Source organism: Monodelphis domestica, chromosome 5 (assembly GCF_027887165.1).
Source record: "Monodelphis domestica isolate mMonDom1 chromosome 5, mMonDom1.pri, whole genome shotgun sequence".
Classification (NCBI taxonomy): domain Eukaryota; kingdom Metazoa; phylum Chordata; class Mammalia; order Didelphimorphia; family Didelphidae; genus Monodelphis; species Monodelphis domestica.
In genome coordinates this window covers 231,397,513-231,422,601 of record NC_077231.1, presented here as the reverse complement: position 1 = coordinate 231,422,601, position 25,089 = coordinate 231,397,513, and the positions used below count along the sequence as shown (strand labels likewise).

Genomic DNA, 25,089 nt, shown 5'->3' with positions numbered 1-25,089 from the left:
TGTAACAGGTGTTAAATGTGGCTGTCTAGGTTCTGTTAACAGTCAGGTCCCTGAAGCATATGGCTGCCAATCATTAAGCATTCTATCCCACTCCTATATCATGGAGTTCTTATCTAAAATTATATGTCAGTCATGAATGTCACTCTTAGCTTTACCTCCATCTAAGAGCTTCCTCTTCTCCATCCATCTTGTTATTTCAATCATGAAAATCTCCAATGTCATGATTGAATAAATTATTTAATTAGAGAAAAACATAGTAAAAAATCAAGCATTAGCTTCTTTTATCATACAATGTGACAAATCAAATAATCCCTCATTCCAATATCTATTTTCTACCTCTCAAGTTTCATTGGCTCAGATATGAGAATATGGAAAACCATGTAGAATTCATTCACTTAATAAAAGTCTCATCTCCACCCACTGAAAAACTAGGGAGATTTTTTATAGTCATGGCTCATGACTTAGTTCTTTTCACTTTCTTCAAGTGGGACAGTAAATGCTGATTGTCACATTTTAATTTACTTTTCCATAGACCCATAACTTTGGCTCATGATTTGTTGGAGACTTCTCTGGCATGAGGGTCCAGCTCATATCTCTGACTCTCTGAGAACTAATGGATCAGGGAAGTTATAGCATAAGAATTGCATGCTCATGAGTGAAACGAGATGTTCTTTGTCAGCACCAGGTCTCAGAATTTCTATCTTTTACACCTTTCCTTCAAGCTCCATGTATAGTGAATAGGTTTCATCTCTTTTTTTTCTTTGTTTCAATTTCAAGAATACGAATCTGTGGACTCAAAAGAATTCAACCAAAAAAAAAATATCTTGAGTGACTGTGAAGAAGATAGTGCCATTAGTAGTAATAAGAAAGTTAAGAGGAGGGGCAAACTATAGAAAGTGGAGATGATGAATTCAGGCTCAAACATTTTGAGTTTAAGATGTCCCAAGGATATTCAGTAGGAAAAAATTTTAAATCCTTACTATCCATTTTAGAATCAATACTGTGTATTGGTTCTAAGGCAGAAGACCAGTTAGGGCTGGGCAATGGGGCTGAAGTGACTTGCCCAGGGACACATAGCTAGGAAGTGTCTGAGGCCAGATTTAAACCCCATGGCCTCCCATCTCTGAGACTGGCTCTCAATCCACTGAGCCACCTAGCTGTCCCCAAAGGAGATGTTTAATAGAGAGTTAGAGGCAAAAGTCTGAAGGTAAGGAGAAAGATTAGGGTTGGATAAGTAGACTTATCATCAAAGAGATCATAATTGAATCTGTGGGAGCCAGTGAAAATAGCAAACAAAATAATATAGAGGAAGATAAGATTATAGAACAGAACTTTGGAAGACATACATGATTAGTGGGTACAACTTCGAAAAAAATATTCAACAAAGGAGAGTCAGAAGTCATCAGGAAGATAAGAGAAAAACTAGAAGATAATAGTAGTGTGAAAGTCTAAGAATAAGAGTGTTTGAAGGAAAAGAGGATGATCAGCAATTTCCAAAACTCCAGAAAAACCAAAAAGAAAAAGCATTGAGGAAAGTGCATACTATATACTCATTAAAATATTATTGGTAATTTTGGAGCAAGTAATTATAATAAAACAGGATACCAAGGGTTTTTTTTAAGGGTATAGAACATATAAGGCATATTTGTAGTCGGTAAAGAAACGGCATGAATGACGGAGAAATCAATCTGTTGGGAGCAGATGGCATGGAATGGGACTGAATATGAAGGTAAGAAGAAGGACCATCTCTTCCTGTGACATGGTAGTGAAGGTAGAAATAATTGTAGAAGACATATTAGTGTCCTGAGATGAGAAAGAGGAGAGAATAAGGAGCTCTTGTGTGAATTTTAAAACTATTCCACCCTAATTAGACTGTACTTTAGAAGATCTGATTTAGCTATTTCCTTATCAGTAACAATGGAGATACTTGGAATAACAGAATCAGGTCTTGGAAACTACATTTCTCTACCCTTCTTAGTTTAAGAAGATTAGGAAGGTCTGCATCAAACTCAAGATTTAATTATCTGAGGAAATGGCCTTCAACAGACATGTGCAGAAAAACGGACAGACTACTGGGCTGTCCTAAGTCAAGCTAAGCAATCATTGGTACAGATGAGACGCAGGAAGGTAACATAAAATCATCCATATAAGGTACATAACTTCCTCTTTCTTCCCCTTTCGCTGGAGAGGCAACTCTGGCTGGCAGCATGTTAGGCGTTCTGACATCTTGGAGTGGTGGCAGTTATTTGTCTGGGGTTTGATGGTGAGTTTTGCCCTTGAGCTGATTCAGGTTCGGGCATCTTAGCTGAGCCCCTTTGGAGGTCAGGATGATTCTTCTCTCCTTCACACTCAAAACCTTACTTTCTAGATATCCTAATATTTCCGCCCAGTTCTAGCCCCTTCCTTCTTTCTTCTTCTTAATCTCCTCCACTATATCAATTAAATCACCATAAAATTTCCAGCTGAGTTCAGGTGTTTCAATAGGATTTTATAAATAAAATCCTTGGCAACCAAATATAATTATTACATTCAGTCTCAAGCAAAATTTTAACCTTTACACTTGGCAAATGACCTCAATTTTTTTTCCAGTGAAATATGAGACTAGGTTCTCAATTTACTCAGTGAGAAAGGGTGAGAAGTTTGAGGGAAGATGAAAAAAGTTTAAAAAGGTCAATGTGCTGAATGGGATAATGCATCAATTAGGGAAATAGTAAAGGAATTGCTTTGCCACAGTAAGGGAGCAGTTGACACTAAATAACATAAATCTGTATAAAACCAGCATTTTATTTAATGTAGTTAAAAACATTTACTTCTAAAAAAGAATACATAGACCATTAGATTTCCAATAGGGTTCAGACACACAAAAAATGAAAAAGAACCCCTTGTGTGGTTCTATCTTGAGCTTAACATTGAAGGTTTTAGTGTTGACTCCAGTGTTTTGGAGATTGGTAGACTCCTTTTGTTTGTAGGCATATTCTAACCTCAATTTGAGAGGAACCAGGGGTTACTGACATTTGGAAATATCAATCTTGTCCCCCAGGTAATGGGGAGAAATCAATGGACTGTCAAAATCCCCTTCAATGTTTTACCTTTGACTCTACTTTCCTTGGAGTTCCTCTAGGTAAGCCATATGACTTTTCTATTTAGAACTTCTTTAAACATATCAAACAAAGGTGCCTATTGGTTTCAGAAATGGCTGGTGCATATAAATCTTCCATGAAGCCTCCTTTTCTTTCAGCAGCAGACTCTGACAGAGAAAAAGAAATACTGTTAAGCAAAATATACCAACATTCTCTACCAAGAGTCGGAGGTTTGTTCCATCAAGGATTGTTTGAAGTCAATATTAAACATGACATTGATCTGAAAAACATTCTAATGTCTTTTGACGTTACTTTCCTTTTCATTATTGTGGCCATTGGGTGTATTTTCACTTGCTTTTATGTCCTTTATTGTGTTCATATATCTTTCTAAGTTTCTTTGACTCTCTAGTATTCACTACTTCTTAGAGGCATATAAAATTCTGAAATACTGAAAGTTTGGATTCTTTCCTCAGAATTTTTTTCTTGTTCCACACTTTCGTTTTTGTCACTTCTTTTCTCTTTCTCCACACTTTATATTCCATAAGTATGTATCCTTTGATGTTCATCCATTTCTATGACTACAATTATGTTCTATATGAAGATAATTTCTAGATTTGCATATTTAGCACAGACCTTTTCTGAATTCAATCCCTATATTTTCAGTTATCTTTTAAATGTCTTTATTTAGTTGTCCACCTAAACTTTTTTTTCAACCTAACCAAAATTGAATTCATCCTTATCCTCTTAGCCACTCATTTGCTCAGAATGCCAATACCATCCATTGAGACTTTTAGGCCCAAAACAGAGGAGCTATTTTAACTATTCCCTTTCCTTTACCTCATCAATCAATATTGTACTCATTTCCACACACTCTCTTGCATCCATACTATCTTTTCCTCTCACAGAGGCACAATTGTTTCTGAATCCATCAGCACATTTCACCAGACTATTGTAAGAGCTTTCCTTTTTGTTATTTTTTAGCCTTCAACCTCTGATTCTATCTACCCTTCAAATGGTTTCCAACATAAATTTTCTCACTGCATCAGTCTGATTAGGTCACTCACCTAGTAGTAAAATAAAACTTATAGTAATGCCTACTCAACCCCACCCTACCCCCATCCCCAATCATCAATAGGATAAAATGCAAGCTCTTTGGACTGGCATTAAAGTCCTATCTCAGTTAGGCTCAAACCTACCTTTCCAGCCTTATTTCACATTATTCTCCTTAGCAAACAGATCTATTAGCTATTTTCTTTCTTTTCTTACTCATTCTTTTCCATTTGTAACTTCTGAAATCTTTTTGAAAACATTTTCTTCCTTCTAGGTTCAGCTAAGTTACCATCTCTTGCTCTAAAAAAAAATTAGACCACTTCAAATAACTCATTAGCCCGTATATCTTCTCTTTTGTACTTGCTCAGGTTCATATCACATTCCCACCTACCCAGGATAGTAAGTTTCTTTCCAGCGGTCTTTTCTCATCTTCATATTCCCAGCACTATATATGATAACTTTCACATAGCAAGCAATTAATGACAGTTTGCTGCCAGAATTGAGCAGAGAATCATAGGTGCTAGTAATGAAATAGGAAATCAGTAAGTCAAAAAGCATTTATTAATCACTTACTATATATCCAGCATGGTGCTAAGCACTGGGAATATAATACAGCCAGAAAGGAAGTCCTTGCTTTCAAGATGCTTCCATTTATTTGGTGCAGAATTTTCCATTTTAATTGATGTATCAAGATTTTAATGCCAAAGTATATAAATATTATGTGTGTATATGAATATATGTATGTATACATATATATGTAAAATATACATAGATAGCAAAGAATTAAGATCAAGTTGATCAGCACAAGTTTATAGTGTGTGTAACCAAGTGATATTTTAAACTCAATCAGTTTCTTTAAAATGTTAAAAACTCATTGCTAATTTGGAATAGAGACAGTATACAGTTTTCTGGTTGGGATTTGTAAATGTGGGGCTAAAGTGGCTTTTCAGCTTTGTCTATGAAATTGTTGGCTCTACAAAGGTGTTCTCCTTCATCTTGTTCTGTCACATTGAACAGATTAAGAATAGTGTCTGTTTTCATGTTACTGCTGACCCATGACTTGAGGACTGTCACATAGGGTCTTTCATCCTGCCTGTATTTGCTGTCATTTAGCTCCACATGCTTCAGCCTCAAGTAAGTTACATTCTAACAGGGAAAACAATACATACAAGCAAGATGAATAGGGAGGGTGAATAACAAACATTTAGTAGAAGAATTGTTGAATAGAAGCAAGGACTCAGCTAAGGATATATACCATCTATGCACAGTTTTTTAAATCAACTCAGTTTAAAAATTCACTTAATTATCTAATAAATTCAAGGTCCTAGTCCATGAACTGGGTATACAGACAAACATAAAATAGTATGTCCTCAAGAGCCTTACATTCTACTTCGGACATTGAAGTCATATGAAATTTGCATGCATACATATAAGTTAATGCAACATATATATATATATATACACACACAAAATAATTTCAGAATGAAATGACTAACATCTATGAGAACTGAAAAGTTTTCATATAAGAAGCAGTCAAGTTTAACTTTGAAGGAAAATTTCTAAAAGCGGAGGTGAAAAGGGAAAACTTTTTGTGTATTAACAAAAGTAGAAAGGTGAAAGATAAACTGTTATGTAAAGGACAATGAATAAGAATTCAGATGGTGGGTGTTTAAAAATAATGGAAGTGAAAGATTCTAGTGCCTGTGACTAGAGAAGCATTAAAAATGGACACGGAGGCATAAAGGCTAGGTGTAGAAGTCATTGACATTGGAGTAGGGAAGGTAAAAGAGGAAAATGATATAACATGACTAATATAGAAATCTGTTTTACATGATTTCACATATATAATCTATTCCAAATTTCTTGCCTTTTCAAAGAGGGAGGAGAGGAGGTAGAGAAGGAGAGAATTTACAATTCAAAAATTTAAAAAATAAAATTTGAAATTGTTTTTACATGTAATTGAGAAGAAATAAATTTAAAAGTAAATCAAATTATAAAAATAAAATGGGAAAATAGGGAGTAGTCAGTGGATTAAGGGTCAAGGTTCTATAAAAGAGACTCCTACAAGTTATTATTTAAATCTAAAGATAAGCTTAACATTGACTGCCTACCTCAAAGAGCTCCACTCCCCAAAATCACTGTTTATCAGCACATGACTTTAATATCTCATTATCCTTTTTTACAAAATAATATTTGTTAAGTATTTAGCACAGTGCTTGGCATATAGTAGGTGCTTAATAAATGCTTGTTTTCTTTCTTTCCTTCCTGTCTTCAAATTTTGACTTGATGCTTTTAAGAAGCTCTAGAGTATAAAATTTTGTTGCAGTATAGTAGGGCCTCCTTATCCATGCTCAACCTAAAATACCAATGAACTGCTACAAGTGCCAAAAGTCTACCCAGGAAGTGTTTGAAGTTTTCTTCTGCTTCCACTTTCACTTATTTTAATTTGGGGGTGGGTGGGTGGGAGGGGAGAAGACAGGAGCCCACAGAGTGCTTATCTGAGAGGCAAGAATGGGGAGAAAACACATATTAATGGAGGACAACAAGTGTTTATCTTATATCTCTGGTTTCAGTCACCTGTAGCAGATCTTGGAACATATCTCCTTTGAATATGTAGCCCTACTGAACTGAATTTTTCTTTCAGATTAAAAGCCTTTAGGCAGCAACTAGGTCATACAATGGATAGAGGACCTGAAGTCAAGAAAATTTATCTTCCTAGTTCAAATATGGCCTCAAACAGTCACTAGCTGCCTGAATCTGGGCAAGTCACTTAAACTTGCTTGCCTCAGTTGCATCATCTGTAAAATGAGCTGGAAAAGGAAATGGCAAACCATTCCAGTATCTATCCCAAGAAAACCCCAAAGGGGTCATGAACAGCCAGTCATAATAAAAACAAGGTGAGAATGACTGCTTCCTAGCAGTCACTCTACATTTCTTTGCATTGTTAGGCATTTAGTCAATACCTTCTCATGATGATGAGAATTGTGAGGTTTTCACTGGTTGTTAGAGTTGAAAAACTTTGGCTAAGTCTCCATAAAGGCTCATCAGATCTCTGGACAATTAACATACAAAGAATTGCTTCATTTTTCTATTTGTATCCCCAGTACCTAGCAGAGGGTCTGACACTAATACAGGCTTAATAAATGCTTGATTGGTTTATAGGGATGTGGAGGCAACTGATTTGATTACTGCATTAGAAATGTCAAGATGGATGAAATGAACCAGGAAGCCATGCCACGATTCAATTTGGTGGCTATGGATAGGCACCTATGCATGACTTGGGGTCTGCATTTGTCAAGCAGAAAGATGCCTTTCGGGTTGAAGACTAAATACTATGTATAGCCCTGAGGGTTTCAGCAGTGCACAATTCCATGAAATCACCAGGACCACATGGTCACTTAGTATTCAGAGGTGCTCCTTTCATTCAGGGATCTCATTTAAACTTCACTGAACAATAAATGATTTATTCTGGGAACCTCTCCTCAAACAGTCACTTGGCTCCACTTTTGGAAGGTGTTTTTCCTCCTAAAAAGGTGTGGAAAGGACCATCTGGGTTCAGTATTTTAGAAAGCTCTTGATTATTTTCTATACTTTATACATGATAGTTGAATAGCTTTTCCCCAGTCTACATGGTTAATATATAAATTTTATTTCTAACTGCTATGGTATTATACTGATGGATTGTCTCTCTCAGGATGGTGCCAAACAGGTAAATTAGACATCAAAGCCAAGGATGAATGATGACAGACTGTTTACTAGTGACAATGCATTATCAGCAATGTTTAACTGGATGAATGTATCAGCCTTAGATTTCCAAGAAAATAAAAAATGTATATAGATCAACATCACATTTATGCAGCATCATCAGGGAAATGAGCTGCTCCAGGGAAGTGAATTTTCTAGAAAATTGAACCTTACTCCTTCCAGCGCCAAAATTTATTTTATTTTAATCATTTTTGATAGAAAGCTTTCTAAAATCCATTATTCACTTCCCTGACTTAAAATGATTTATATAGAACATAATTTAACCTTTTTTGGATGACTCAGGATCCTTGTTATGACTATAATACATTGCTCTGTAATACACTGATGTGCTGGGAGCTTAATGACATGTGTAGTCCCTATCCTGAATGTGATCCTCCATCTACCAAATTCTTTCTATAGAATCTAAGTAGGAAAAAAAGACATTTGAGCTATTTAATTCTTTCTTAGACTTTCAATGAGAGCCACCATGATATTGTGGACAGAGAAATGGACTTATGGTCAGGGAGACTATAGTTCAAAATTTGTCCTTGAAACTAGCTGGGTAATGTATAGGTCATATCTCAGTGCCCCAAATAACTTTTGAAAGCTGTAAATCACAGATTAGATTCTAGGATGTTGATAGGTGGCCCATTGGGTAGAGCACTGGACCTGGACTCATGAAGATCTCAGTTCAAATCAAGCTTCAGACACTTACCAGCTGATGTCAACTGCTATTTTTTTTTTTGCTGTTTTCAATGTATCCTCTACTTTCATTCATTCCTCTTCTGCCTGGTTGTTTCTATTTCAATCCTCAGAGATCTACTGATCATAGAACTGTATATAAAAAAAGAGTCAATGGAATCTGATAGCCTGAAGTCATATTCTGTTGAATGTATTGCCAAAGCATTATTTGGAGGAAGCTTTGTTGCTTAGTTCAAGATTTGCAGTTGTTTCCCAGAGTGATTTTCCCATTCCCAACTAATATTATGGTATTTTTTAAAATTTTACTTTTTTCAATGAACAAACATTTATTTTTTTTCCTTCTACTTGATCCTTCAGTTTCTACCTCATGCCCCTCCCTACCTAGACTAGACAAAAAGAAAAATAAAACTCCAGTAACAGATGTGCTATATGTAATTAAACAAATTAAAAAGATCCTATTATGCACATTAAATTTGTCATCTCTATCAAGAGGTGGGTAGGATCTAATTGTAAGAAAAGAGTTGGATGGGATGTCTATCACTACATTTATTATTTGACCATGAACAAGATATTTAATTTTTGAGCTTAGTTTCTTCATCTCTAAAATGGATATAATAATAATTATACTACCTGCCTCATAACAGCACTATAAGTAAATTATACTTCAAATTTTCAAATGTCTCCAATATTACTAGTGATCAAAGGATTTCATTAGCTCAATGGAAAAGCAAAGCAATGCTAATGTTCAGACAACAAGGTACCAGAAATGATCACATGAAAAAAGGCTTAATTCTTTAAAGAGGTCTTCATTGAAGGAGACCAAGGGTCAGGGGGAAACAAGCTGTTTGAGGACTGGAGGCAGTAAAATGAGTAATAACAGTGCCTAAACTTTAGTTTCCTCTACTGCCAATATCCAGGAGCTGCACTATCATTGAATCACAACCCCCAAGGCAAGGTGGGTTTTTGCTTTTTGTTTATTTTTGATCTTCTAGAGGAGAAATGTTAACTTTTTTGTGTCATTACTCTGTTGCTACTCTTGGAAAGTCTACAAATAATATTTTAAATGCATAATAAATACATGTAATTACAAAGGAGAGTAATTATACCAGAATATAATTAATAAAATATATTTTTTAAGATCAGAGGTCCCAGATTGAGAAGCCAGAGTAAACTTTCAAAAATTGCATTGGAGAATGGTAGATGGCTAAAGGAAATTAATAATATGAGTGATATATATATATATATATATATGTCTATGATATGATTGATGTCTTTGTCTAAAAGAAGGGCTCTAAGAGCCAGAGAAAGAGTATTTCTTGGTGAACAGAAAATTAAGCAGAAAGACAGAAACCTAAGGAGAAGTGTATAGCTATCCTAAAGGTGTACAATGAAGTCAGCCAGTGATAGCTATTCCTGTCCTCTACTAAGTTTCTACATTGATGAAATCATGGGTACTTGGAATACTAAAATAACAGTTCCTTGAGGTACTCAAAATATTTTTAAAAATATGACATAGTCCTTAACATTAAATAGCTCAAAGTTTATTTTAAAGGGAGCAGATTTATACACATGGAAGAATTAGAGAATATAATAGAAAAAGTCCTGGCATAGTCCTAGGTACTGCTCCAGTTCCTCAACTCCTTATTCCTATCACTTTGAGCTTATGGCAGGCAGATAAAATGAAGATGAACAGGTATTAAAGAAATGTTTTAAAGACAAGAGTACCTAACTGGAGCTTTCTTTTTATTAGAATGATAAAAAATGGAAGAATGTTAGGTTGGGACATGGAAATAGACAATCTTTTACTTCTGGAATAATTTTTTTTGTATATAACTTGAAGCCCAGAACAGAATTCTAGATGTAAGGACTAGATTCAAATTCAGGGCTTCACAATTAAAAAAAAAGTTGGCCTGGGTCCTTTTTAATGAATTAATTGCCTCGGGAATATTAGAATTGGACTCATCATTAGTACTCATGGAAAAGGCAAAGTATATTCCCATACTATGTAAGCACTCAGGTTAAAAGTCTACCACACAATAGAGGAAAGACATTATTTCATGTACAACATAAAAGACAACATCTAAGCCTGTAAATAGTCAAAGCAAAACAAAATCTCTTCTTTTGGAGGGCCTATACCTCCCTCAGGAACTATAAAATTCTCTAGGCTTAAAATACTTTTCTGGAACCATCTTCTCTCAACATAAACGAAGACTAAACATGATCATTAAAGAGTACATCCTGGTGTCCTGGGTCAACTCTACCCTTCCCACCACTTTATATTGTTATTCCAGACATGAACTATCTTTGCTTAACCCAAATTCTAATAGGGGAAACCACTTGTAATTGAGAGGAAGTTTGGCAATCATTAACTCTAGTGATGCTGATTTTCCAAGGGACCCAAAATATTCTTTTAGAGTTATAACTATAGTTCTTTACAGTATTTTCAAACATGAATATATATTTATATATGTGTATACACATACATAAAATATATGTATATCTATATAATTGTATCATAGATACAGTTCTTTGTAGTATTATGCTGGTTGTTCTTCCAATCATACTCTTTCCACCAAAAACAGGGGAAAATACTTAGCAGAAACAGAGAGAGAATCAAGTTCCACTCTGCCTTAAGAGTCCTGCACAAAAGTCAAAACATCAATGAAAGGCAAGGTCACTGTTTGATTCTCCATTTTGGAGCTCTCTCGCTCTCTTTCTCTCTCAAATTACTCCTATTTGGTTTTACAAAATATCAATTTGGCTCAGAAACACAGAACATTGATTGGATGTTTGTTTGTTTTTTTTTTTTTAATTTAAAGAGGAACACGTTGCCCTACCATATGTGCCCCCTCCCCTCCCACTCTGGCTTGCTCTAATTCACATAGCTTCTAGATTGTGGCTAATCTTGTAATTTCACTGCTGCATTCATCTGTTGACATCTCTTTAATGAATGGGTTTTGTAGTTCTTGGAGTCCCATGCTAGATGTTCGGGCTGTTGGAAAAATGAGATGAGGGGTCTTGACTGCCTCTCTCTTCTCTATTTTCCAATGTTTGTTTTATTCTGTTTCCATTAAATATTTCTTTTAAAAACCAAGTCCAAGAGAGGAGTTAAGGCACATGATTATATATAATTAAATCTCCCAAAAATGTAGTCTCTGTAGTCTTTCCAAGACCATGGAAAAAGCATAGGGACCCATCTGATTTCTACCAAATTATTCTCCAAAAACAATAATATAATTCCTCAAAATGAATTCTGGAGCAGCATAACACAGCAAAAGACAAGGTAGAGTAATTTTTCAGTTCAAAACAAGTTAGAAGGCTTGCAAGAAGGATTTAGTTCCTCAGAATCAAGGTAGAGTACAGCACTCCAGGGTAGGCCCCAAAAAGGCAACAGGACTTCTATGAAACCAAAGCAGCAACTAAGGCTTCAGGAACTCTCAGCTCCAGATGGTAATGGGGATCAGACAACTGTTCAGAAAGAGATCACTGGGTCCCTTTTCTGGCTCTGATTGAAAGACCCTTGTTGCCTTGCCCATAGACAGAACTGGATTGCAGTGTTGGGCAGTCACAAGGTGAGGAGAAGCAACCTACAGCAACATTTGCATCTGCAGAGGAGCAGGGGACCCTGGACACAGTTCCAAGGGGGTTACTCACAGATCAGAGCACAGGCAGGGAGAATATTAAACACACCTCTTTTTATATCCCATCACCTTGAAAGAACTGAAAGCAGATAGATACCCTGTGCCAGCTTTGAAGGCAGCTGTACAAAGAACTTGAAGCTTGAAACAGTCCTCCATTCACCATTCTTACAGAGTACAACATAGTTGTTTAAACAAAAGAAATGAAAAAAAAGCAACCAGCAAAAAAGAAAAAATAAACAAAAGAAAGTTATTTTGGTTACAGGGAAGACTCAAACTCATAAATTGACAACAAAGTCAATGCTGCTATATCCAAAGTCTCCAAGAAAAATATGAATTTCTTTCAAGCTCAAACAGAATTAATGGAGGAACTCAAAAAGGATTTTTAAAAAATCAAATGCAAGAAGTAGAAGAAAAATTGAGAAAAGAAATGAGAGTCGGGGGCAGCTAGGTAGCTCAGAGGATTGAGAGCTAGGCCTAGAGACGGGTTGTCCTAGGTTCAAATCTGGCCTCAGACACTTCCCAGCTGTGTGACCCTGGGCAAGTCACTTGACTCCCCATTGCCTAGCCCTTACCACTCTTCTTCCTTGGAGCCAATACATAGTATTGACTCTAAGACAGAAGGTAAGGGTTAAAAAACAAAAGAAATGAGAGCAATACAGGAAAATCATGAAAAAAGAGTCAACAGCTTGGTATAAGAGACATGAAAAAATGATGAAATTAATCCCTTAAAAAAAAAACAGAATACTTCAATTGGTTCAAGAGTCCCAACAATCCAAACAAGAGAAGAATTTCTTAAAAAGCAGAATCAGCCAAATGGAAAAAGAGATACAAAAATGAACTGGAGAGAAAAATTTCTTGAAAGATGGGATTGGCCCTTTGGAAAAAATATGTACAAAAATTCACTGAGGAAAAGAATTCTTTACCAAGTAGAATTTGCCAAGTGGAAAAGGAAGTACAAAAACTCACCCAAGAAAATCATGCTTTAAAAATTAGAATTGGGTAATGGAAGCTAATGACTCCATAAGATATCAAGAAACAATCAAAGTCAAATAAAGAAATAGAAGAAAGTGTGAAATATCTCATGGGAAAATCAACTAAATTGGAAAATAAATTCAGTAGATATAATTTAAGAATTACTGGACTACCTGAAAGACATAATTTGAAAAGGAGCTTAGACATCATTTTTCAAAAAATCATCAAGGAAAATTGCCCTGATAGTTTAGAAGCAGAGGGCAAAAGAGAAATAAAAAGTGATCAGAAATCACCTCCTGAATGATATACCAAAAGGATAAATTCCAGGAATATTATAGCCATATTCAAAAACTCCTGATTCAAGGAAAAAAATATTGTAAGTAGCCAAAAGGAAATAATTCAAATATCATGAAGCCATGGTCAGGATAATATAAGACTTAGAAGCTTCTACATTAAAGGCCTGGAGGGCCTGTAATATGATATTCCAGAAGGCACAAGAGATAGGGCTTCAAGAAAGAATCATATACCCACAAAAACTGAGCATAATTCTTCAATGGAGGATACTGAGTATTCAATGAAAAAGAGGACTTTCAACATTCTTGGTGAAGAGCCTAGAGCAGAATGAAAATTTTGATTCTTAAATACAAGACTCAACAGAATCATAAAAAAGCAAATGGGAGAAATCAAGGGACACTAAAAAATGTTGAACTGTCTAAATCCCTACATGGGGAGATGATTCTTTTGACACCAAAGAACTTTGTCATTATTAGAGCAGTTAGAAGGAGTAGACATAGAGGGAAAAAATGTATGTTGGGATGATATGAAAAATAATATAAAATTAAGGCATAAGAAAGAGGATTTCATTGGGAGAAGGAAGGGAAAATATACTGAGGTAAATTTTTGTTCATAAAAAAGTCATGAAAAATTTTCACAGTTGAGGGGAAGATGGGGGAGGTGGGGAGGAGTACCTTATTCTCTTATCAAGAGAACTTTACTCTCATCAGAATTGGCTTAATGAGGGAAGAACATAAAAAATCAATTGGGTATAGAATGTTATCTTACCCTATAAGGAAATAGGAGCAGAAGAGGATAAGAGAAGGGAGAGTGAGGCTGATAGAAAAGAATGCACATTGGGGGAAATGGAGGTCAGAAACTAAATAGGTATAAACAGAATGGAAAGTAGTAAACAGTAATCATAATGGTATCTCTAATAAAGGCCTCATTTCTGAAATACATAGAGAAATTAATTGACTACATAAGAGTACAAGTCATTCCTTGATAAATGGTCAAAGGATATAAACCGGCAGTTCTCAAAGTAATGAAAGCTCTCTATAGTCATGTAAAAAAAATCCTCTAAATAATTATTAATTAAAGAAATGCAAATTAAAACAACTTTGATGTACCACTCCATACCTGTATGATTGTCAATTATGACAAAGAAGAGGAATGGCAAAACTTGCAGGGGATATGGGGAAGCTAGGGCAAGAATGCATTTTGGGGGGAGTTGTAAACTGATTCAATCATTCCCCAGAGCAATATCAACCTATGCCCAAAGGGCTATAAAACAGTACATATCTTTTTACCCAGAAATATCATTAATAGATTTATATCCTAAAGAGATAAAAAGGGGGGGGAAGGACCTTATGTACAAAAATATTTAAAGCAGCACTTTTTAGGGGGCAAAGATTTGGAAAGTAAGGGGATACCCATCAATTGGGAGAATGGCTAAGTGATAGTTTAGAATTATAATGAAATACTATTTTGCTATAATAAATGATAAGAAGGAGGATCTTAGAAAAATTTGGAAAGACTTACACAAAATGAAGTAGAGTGAAACAAGGAGAACAAAAAAGTGACAAGAATACATTGAACAACTATGAATAAACAGCTATTCTCAGCAATACAATGATCCAACACAGTGATGGCAAACCTTTTAGAGACCATGTACCATGCACCCACACACACACACACCAAGACTGCCTGAAGTCAGTCTGTCCCCACCCCCCACCTTTGTATTCTTCCAGGCAGGCCAAGCAAAGGGGATGCTGTTGGGCTTCACTCAGCCAGAGAAGACTAGTAAGGTCAGGAAGGTGGGGGAAAATTAAGAGGAGGTGGCTTCTTACTACAATAAGGGGTGCATGTCCTTGTTGAATCTGATTCAAATGGAGCTCCATGTGGTTTCTGTTTGGTTCAGTCCAGAGATGCAACCTCCAGGTTCTTTTAAGCTGCTTATATTTGCATAACAAGGGCATACCCTTGAACCTGTGCTGGGAGTGAGGCTGCCTATTGGGGGGTGGGATCAGGGTCTAGAGGAAGCATTTAGCATATGGGGGTAGGGTCACCCTCCCCCCCCCCCAGGCTAGTGGTTGGTGGGGAAGGAATGAAAGTGGAGACCTTTTATGAGTTGAGGCCAGGCCTGGTGGTGGGAGAGGAGAACTTCACTCCCCCACCCCCAATACAGCCCCTAGTCCCAGACAGGGAAGGGAGAAAGGAAGAGGAGTGGCCTGAGTGCTCTGCTCAAGGGAGGAACTAAGATCAGAGGGTTGGGGAGGCAGGGTGGAGAGGGAAAAGGGAGCAGCTCCACCAGAGTCCCTTTGCTTTTCTAATAACTAACTATACCAGGAGAGGGTGCATGCCCACAGATAGGTTTCTTTGTGTCATCTTTGGTATGGGTGCCATAGGCTTTCCATCATGGACCTAAAACTATCCCAAAAGACTCATGATAAAAAATGCCATCTACTTTTAAAGAAAAAGAACCAAATCTAAATCCAGACCAAAACAAACTTTTTTCACATTATTTTTTTTCTATTTGAGTTTTCTTCCACAAAAGGATTAATATGGAAAAAAATATTTTATATTATTGAACATATAAAATCTATGTAAGATTTTGTTTACCACCTCAAGGTGAGGTGGAGGAGAGGGAGGGAAGAGGAGAATTAAAGATTCAATATTCTTTGGAATATGTTGGAAACTCTTTTACATGTAAGTGTAGAAAAATAAAATCTAATACCTCTTAAAAAAAAAAACGACTAAATCCCCCATAAATAGGGATCGTCTATATCACTACACTCCAAATAATACAGCTCTGTGGCTACATTTATATTTGTGCTCACTTTAAAAGATTACATAGAGATGATCTGGAGATTCAAATTATTTAGGCTCTTACATTTCTACAATCAAAGTGAACAAGTGACGTTCCTGATTTACCACTCAAGTCCCTGCTTTTTAGCAAGGCATAGATAGTCATTAAAAGGAAAATAAGTAATTATTACTTGTTTCTTGTTATAGCTTCATGAAGGCTATCTTGAACTCTGAATCACTCTTACTACTCACAAACAATATTGTCTGGATTATTGGATAGAATCTTCAACTGTAAAATGAGGGCATTGGACTAGATGGTCTCTAAAGTAATGTCTAGCTCCATATCTATGATCCTACAATCCCAATTTCATTTTGTAAACTCTGACACTATGGCAGAGAAATTCTTAGAGCTCCAGAATGCCAGATTCAGGGTTTGGGGATGATGTGGAAGATTCAAGAATGCTTCATTGACATCATAAGTAAATGATACCAAATGAAACAAATTTAAAACATTTAAGAGCCTGCTGTATGCAGGACATTATAGTAGGTGCTGGGGATCCAAAAGAAAAAGAAACAGTATTTGCGCATGGGGAATTTATAATCTTATATTCCAAAGAAGAAATATAAAAAATAGAGAATGCTTCTACTCTACCTCCCATCTCCAAACATTACATTATGGTCTATAGCTTGTGGTTTGGAAAAGGTCATGCCACCACTTTGGATTAATGCTTCTTTTTTTTTTTTTATAAAGTGAAGGAATGGACCTAATGATTTCCAATACTTCTTTTAGTCTGATATTGTTTGGTTCATTGTTTGAGACCAATAGACTTTGAGCACTAAAATATTATTCAAAATTTCAAACATACACTCAGATTAACTAAGTGTTCCAAGGACATTACCCTGGAGAAGGGGAGAAAAAATGTGTAGGGGCAAAAATATAAGAAAGAGACTGTGTTTGGAACTGATTAAGTCATGCCTTGTTCTCATCATTTTAACTTTTTATTCTAAATAATCAAGAAGATGAATTCTTTCACAACATGATGAACATGGAAATGGGCAACATATGATAACACAAATGTAACGTATCTCATACTACCTGAAACCTTTGGGGGGAGTCAAAGGGAGGAAAAGAATGCAGATCCCAAAATGTCAGAAAATTATTATTAAAAACTGTATTGGCAGGCAAAAACTTTAAAAATATATTTTTTTTAAATAAAGAAGCTATATAATATAGATAGCTGGCACTGGAGCAAGGAATATCAGGTTCCAGTCTTAGCAATGATTGAGCCAATCTGGATATAATCACTTCAAGTCATTTAACTTTTCATGCTTCACGCAATACTCTAAGACTATATTGTTCCTACACAACTCAAATGGCAGTTCTAATGATTTTATGTGTGGGTACATCTATCTATCTATCTATCTATCTATCTATCTATCTATCTATCTATCTATCTATCTATCCATCCATCCATCCATCCATCCATCCATCTATCTGTGACAAGGAAATCACTTTTAAAAGACTGATATATATTAATTTAAGATCGCCAAGGAATTCAGCTATGTAATTCCTAAATGAAAACTCAAGTCAGCTGTCAACCTTTTATAGAGTTTAATTACAGACAGGAGGAAGAAAGGAATTAGAGATAGAGAGAGAGAGGGAGAGAGAAAGGGGAGAGAAGGGAATAGGGCTTAAATACCCCCTCTGTTTAGGCTGGGCCAAAAGGCCCAAGCCCTTAGATAGCTGGGGCAAAGAAAAGAGATCAGTCCCTATTACTCACGTGACCAAAATGGAGAAACAGTCTCAGAGGCCCCCACCTTCAGCTTCCTTCAGAGCAAGCTTCTCAGAGCACCTCTCCAACCACTCAGAGCCAAAACTCTCCAACCAACCCCTCAGTCCTCAGACCTCTCTATCTTTAAGGAAACCATCCAAGTTCCCTCCCCTCAGTTCTCACATCTACCAATCACTGTCCATCAATTTCCCTGTGCCAATGGTGGCTCTAGCTTAACCCAGGACCGCCCAGAGGTCTGTGGCTTTGCACATGTCTGTTGGAGGTCATATTCTCAAATAATTAAATTTTGATCTATGCTGCAGCCCTTCCTAAATCCTGTTAGGACTGAATGGGGTGGAAATTGTATTTTCCAAGACCTGATTCTGTCATTCCAAGTATCTCTATTGTATCAATTCTAAAATCAATCATGACTCAAAGAAATTCCTGTTCTGTGCTTAAGCATAGGTCAAAGCCCTTTCCATTGTTCAGCAAAAGGTTTCTGTCCTAAAGTAATCTTAAGAAGGGAGGAGAAGGAACCTCCCATGCCAATGGGGTTCACATTCCAATACACTATCAGTAAGAAATTTTCCAAGTATGAAATTTCCCAATGGTGAAATTTCCAACATTTATAAGTCTAAGAAATTTTAAGGTTTACACATCCATCTATCTATCTATCTATCTATCTATCTATCTATCTATCTACATCAACACATACATATACACATATGCACATGCATATACTTACACTATGCATATGAATTATGTATACATATAGAAATAGTCATACTCATCCATATCAATTTTAAAAATTCACTATTTGTTCTAATTCTGCCCTCTGGGATTAAGTAAAATTTACTTTATCCCCACAATAACCCTGGGAGGGAGAAACTATTCTTGTTCTCATTCTCATTTCATACAAGAGGAAACAGGCAAACAGAAACTAAGTATTTGCCCAGGATCTTATTGCTAGTTAAGTAGTTCAGATTTAAACTCACATCTTCCTAGGAATGACAAAATTAATTAAATATATGAAGCTGGATTTAACACATTTAAATGTGTAATATAATTTAAAATCTTCTTGCTTCATTGTCTATCAGCTTATCTACTGCAACATCTGGTCACCTCAAATCAAACTAATACTTATTTCATCCAGGGAAGAGCTTCACGTATTAAGAAAAGCTATTCTGTCTACACCTAAATCTTTTTTTTTTTACATTTAGATTTAACATCATCAATTACTTCACTTGCTTAGGTGAACAAATCATTTTCCAATGGATAGTCATTTTGTAAAAGATCAATATAGTTACTGATTATAAATCATGGTTTTCTATTCCATTTAAGCAGATCTCAAAAGTTAGCTAAGTTTTATTAGCTTCTTTCTAGTTTCTGTCACAAATAAAAAGATAATTTTGCTTTTATGTTTTATCATGAGATGACTTTTTAAAATTAATCTAAATAATGATGTTTAACTATAATTAAATACAAATCACTTTACCTGATAGGGCCTTAGTTTGCTCAAGATATAATGGGTAGTTTCTGATAATCTATAACTGCTTTTTAGCTTTCAAAGTCGATGTTATGATTCTTCTATATTTCTACCAGATGGCTGCTGCCACTGTAGAAAGTAAAAATTCTTCTCTTTCTCTTCTCAGTTATTAGAATGTAAAATACCTGGAAGGTAAGAACTTTATTTTGTCTGAACTTTCCATATCCTCACAGACCAGTTCAGAATTCCATACCCAGTAGGCTAGGGAAATGATTGTTTGACTAAATGAATACCTATATAGCATCAAAGTTTTCGCTTCAATTAGAAAAACAGCACATGAAATCACTGGAGAGATTTTAGAGAGTAGGAGACATACTTTTAAATTAAGATTGAAAGACCAATCCATCTATTTTACATAAAAAGATTGTTTCTCCTTTTTTTTCACTGCCATCTCCAGGAAATATAAGATGAAATTCCAAGGCATATGTGGTAGAAGAAAGCCAGAAAGAGAGAACTTCAGGCTTGAAAACCAAGCTGGGGACCTGGTCTGCAAAATCAAGGTGAAGATTCCAAATGGAATCTTCCCAGGAGGAGGCAGTTGAAGCTGGCCAGGGAGAGAAACTGGGATCTGAATCTCTCTCTCTGGGGGGTGACTGACCAAGAAAGGAGACTTTGGCTCTCTGGGTTTTTCTGACCAAGGGAGGCAAACCTGGCTGAAGGGGGAAGAAGCTGAGAACTAATATTATTAGCTTCTGTCCCAGGCTGAAGGACCCTTGAGGGGGGGCTTCTGTAGTTAAGCTGAGAGACCTTGGTGGTTTTGTGAATTGAAAGAAGAAAAGAAGATTTTAAACAGTTGTCCTCCATCTTTCTGGCTGTCTTGAGTCACAGGTATGACTGGACTGATTTCCTAAATCCTCAAATTCTCCTTATAGTTTAGGGAAACCCTCATCCCACTCACCTCAGTTTCCTTGTTCTGTTATCCCAATAAACCCCTTATCTGAGAAAAGAAAGGAAGAAGCTTTTCCTCATAAATATCATAGTCCATTCAGGGGGAGGGGTGAAGCCACAAGCTTCAGAAGAAATTGGGAGGGAAAGGGTGGAAAAAGGGAGGGAGTGAAGGAAGGAGGTTAGGAAAAATATTGATCTACTAGTCATGAGTAGATATCAGTAAGCAAACCCCAGAGCATTCTCCTGTAGCAGCATCTCAGTATCTCTCAAAGTACTTCTAGCCCCATTTTAACTAAGCAGCCTCAAGTGTCCCTCTACCAGCAGCTCTCTCTAGTCACAAACCAGAATACATTCCAGTTATTACAACAAGACATAGTATCACACAGATTACATGTTCTATTACAATTGGCACCTCAAAGTTGACTGAACCCCATAATCCTTCAGGCAGAGTAGTTAAGGAAGAAAGACAAGATTTTCAAACAAATTGTTTTTGGTGTAGTGATCATCGCAGCCATTGCATGTTTTTGGGTATACCACTTACTATATAGCAAACTTACCCATATGGTAGTGGAAACTTTGGACTATATAGGCAACATTACAATGTCTATTTTGCAGTTGCCATTCCAAAATGAATTGGTGCTCTGGCAAGACCTGGCATAAGTGTATGTAACTCTTTATGGCTATGTTGCAGACTCTAACTCAAGTGAAGAAAATATTTAGATTTATGGTTCCCCTTAAGGCAGAGAAGATTATTGCTGTTGATACCAATTTAGAACACATGATTAAGGCTGTGTTTCAACAATTGATTAAGGAAAAAGGGCTACATGTGGTTATGGGCAAAGACAATGGGCAATCAGAGAATGTACCTCAGGAAATTGAAGGTCACAATGAAAACAAGCCTGGTGAACCTGAGAAAATCTATCCTTTAAAAGAGGTCACTAAGCTAACAACTAATGCTGGTGTGTTACACTCCAAAGCCCATAGACAATTCAGTCCCCAGGAACTTGAATGCATAAAGCACTATTTCCCAAAATGTGTAGACAATCCCTTCAATTCACAGAAGGAGCTTAAACAGGCTTTCAGGATCTTTGATCAAGATTTTGAGTATGTCGAGTTCCTATTGTCAGAACTGTTAGCCCCCATGAACAGAGGCAATTTTTGGAGAAGACTAGATCTGACAGCAATTTGACTATCTGACCAACTGTATGGCAAAGGGTGGATATGGACTTTGAAAACCCCACCTGCATGTCCTTCCTTAGAAGGTGCAGGGAGGATTTTCTGCAGGCCATAAAGCTATGCTGCTCTAAACCAAATGCATGGGCTAAGTTTGACAAGATATTGCAGGATAAAGGGGAACATCCTGCCACATACATAGACCATCTGTGAAATATGGCAGAGTCAATCTTAGGTCTAGAAGGTGATACTGAAGAGACAGCAAGCATATTCCATTTGGAATCTTCACCTTGATTTTGCAGATCAGGTCCCCAGCTTGGTTTGCAAGCCTGAAGTTCTCTCTGGCTTTCCTCTACCACACATAGTAGTAAAGAGGGAATGTTCCCAACTGGACCACTGTGTTCATTGCTGGATACAAAGACACATCTCTAAAATCTTCCTGAGATGACTACTACTGTTTCTTATCCAGCATTCCTATATTTCATTACTTTGGACCACATTCTTCCAGTGTGGGAAATAGAAATCATTTCCAAGTCATCTGAAAGGTACTATATACTTTTGATTTTCTTGGTAATCAGAGAAAGACCTTTAACATTATCAAAAATTTTATTGGATCAGAATTACAGGAAAACAAGAACAAGATTTTATCTTTCTGCTCTATCTTTCCATGTGCTCACTGGAAGAGCTTTCATCTTTTGTTGCAGGTAAAGGGATGCACTCAGGGTAGCACAGTATAGAGATTAAAAACTATATTTTTCAAGAGCTCTAAGTGTCATTCATCTATGATTCCCACCAGATTCCTCCTAATTCTTCTATACTGAGATGGCGTAGTGAAAGAAAAAGAATACTTAGAATCTGAATAAATGACTTTGAATCCAGGCTTCACCACTTACTAGATGGTAAAATTACACAGAATCTCTCCATTTTTAATCTGTAAAATAGATTGGATAATAATTACTCTACTATCCTCCCCCATGATATTTTAACAGAATTAATTTATTTAATGTAAGTTAAAATCCTTTAAAATTCTCACATTCAATTTGAGAGGCTCACAGTAGTATACCATTGTTTAAACAATGCCATATTTGGAGTCAGAAATCATGAATTTAAATATTAGCCATGAACATTTACCCATCTCCAAGTTTCCTTTTCTTTATTGCTAAGCAAAGCTAATAATCGTTGCCTTGCATATTACCTCCCTGGGGTGCTATGATGAAACTGTTACAAAAATGTGTTATTATCATTCAACAAGCATTTATCAAGCACCTACTATGTGCCAGGCCCTGTGCTCAGTATTGGTTATAAAAAGAAAAAAAATATTGTTTGTCCTCAGAAAGCTTAAATTCTAACAGGAAAGATAAATTTATATATATATGTATATATATATAGACACATATCAGAATACATACCAAAATGGCCTTAAGAAGAAGATCACTATCAATGGATGAACCAATAAGACCTGTTTTAGATGATGGCAAATAGATTGAGTCTTGAAAGAAAATAAGGAGCTCAGAACATAGGGGTCAAGGTTGAAAGGAACTCATTTCAGGCCTGGGAAACAACCAATGCACTTTTTCTAAGGTACAGCAGTTTCCTTTTGAAACATAAACTTCCATGTAATGACATAAAGAAGAGGTGTCAAAAATATGGCCCACAACACTCCAGAATTGGGCCTGAATCAGGTTAAAATGTAGTTAGGAAATATTAAAAAAATAAAAATATAATAAATTACTTTATAATATCTCATTTTGAAATGAAGACAATTCACAGCCCACAAGAAATCTTATGTACTCATCAATTATGCACATTTCTATTTGGGTTTGGCACCACTGACTAAAAGAATATCATCAATTAAGGGAAGGAAAGAAGGAAGGAAGGAAGAAAGGAAGGAAAGAAGGAAGGAAGGAAGGAAGGAAGAAAGGAAGGAAGGAAGGAAGGAAGGAAGGAAGGAAGGAAGGAAGGAAGGAAGGAAGGAAGGAAGGAAGGAAGGAAGGAAGGAAGGAAGGAAGGAAGGAAGGAAGGAAGGAAGGAAGGAAGGAAGGAAGGAAGGAAGGAAGGAAGGAAGGAAGGAAGGAAGGAAGGAAGGAAGGAAGGAAGGAAGGAAGGAAGGAAGGAAGGAAGGAAGGAAGGAAAGAAGGAAGGAAGGAAGGAAGGAAGGAAGGAAGGAAGGAAGGAAGGAAGGAAGGAAGGAAGGAAGGAAGGAAGGAAGGAAGGAAGAAAAGAAGGAAGGAAGGAAAGAAGGAAGGAAGGAAGGAAGGAAGTAAGGAAGGAAGGAAGGAAGGAAGGAAGGAAGGAAGGAAGGAAGGAAGGGACATAAAAAAGAAGGAAAGAAGGAAAGGACAAAAGGAGGGAGGGAAAAGGTAGGGAAGGAAACAAAAGATATTATGGAAATAAAATTGACAGGACTTGGCAACCAAATGAGAGGTAAGGTGAATGGTAGCACTGCAGAAGGAGAAGGACCAAAAAAAAAAAGGTAGAAAAATTCTTTGAGGTGAATTAGAAAACAATAATGAGCAACACAGAAAATAAAGGATTGCTCTATTATTATTTTTCTTCTTTCCTCTGCCCAGGAAAAAACATAATTTCTAGTTGTGGAGGAGAGAACAAAATAATTAATGAGGTATTGATTTTCAAATTAAATTAAGATAAAGTGAGAGTCACCACTTGTCCTTGATGAATTCAAGACACCAGCCTCAGATGACACTATTCTACAAGAATTTGCAAAGGTGATTGCTGAAATACTATCAATGATATTTAAAGGATCATGAAGAATAGGGAAAGTGCATATGACCAAATGATTGAAGAAGGGTACATACTGTCTTAATATTTAAGAGGAGGAAGGGGAGAAAATCTGTAAACTACTTTGGTAAGATAAACTAATTCCTGGTGACATACAACAGAATATTGTCATGTCTGGTTGGTGCACATCTGGAGAAAGAAATAATCACAACTAGTCATCATGACTTCATCAAGGATAAGGGATGCTAGATTAATCCCATTTCATTTTTTGACAGTTAGTAAACTGATGGATTAGGGTGATGTTATAGATATAATTTATCTAGCTCTTAGAAAAGCCTTTGAGAAATGTGTTCATGCTATTCATATAGAAAAGAAGGAAGGATGTGAGATAGACAATAGTACAAACGGGTACATTTAGAAATGATTAAAAGACCAGGTTCAAATGTGCTCCACTACCACAGATTTTTTCATCAACAACTTGGATTAAAAGGCATAAATGGCATATTTCTCCAACTTATATATCTCACAAAACTGGGAAGAATCATACACTGTATGACATTTTTAGGATGCAAATAAAATCTTGATAGGTGGCAAATCTAATAAGATAGAATATAATATGGATTAGTGAAAAGGCTACCACTTGTTTTTTTTTTTAATCTACTCATATAAATTGAGGAGATAAAACTAGACAATATTTTACC

The 25,089-nt window shown here is 36.2% G+C and overlaps 1 long non-coding RNA gene across 1 annotated transcript in view; it reads right to left on the bottom strand.

Annotated features, from left to right (window-relative positions):
- Positions 1 to 2,782: 2,782 nt before the first annotated feature.
- Positions 2,783 to 25,089, bottom strand: part of LOC103097412 (uncharacterized) — a 57,209-nt gene continuing 34,902 nt past the window's right edge. Inside the window, exons 2-3 of the long non-coding RNA XR_008912359.1 lie at positions 8,590 to 8,708; positions 2,783 to 3,247 (exon numbers count right to left, since the gene is read on the bottom strand). This is a non-coding gene — a long non-coding RNA (uncharacterized LOC103097412). The remainder of the gene's footprint in view (positions 3,248 to 8,589; positions 8,709 to 25,089) is intronic.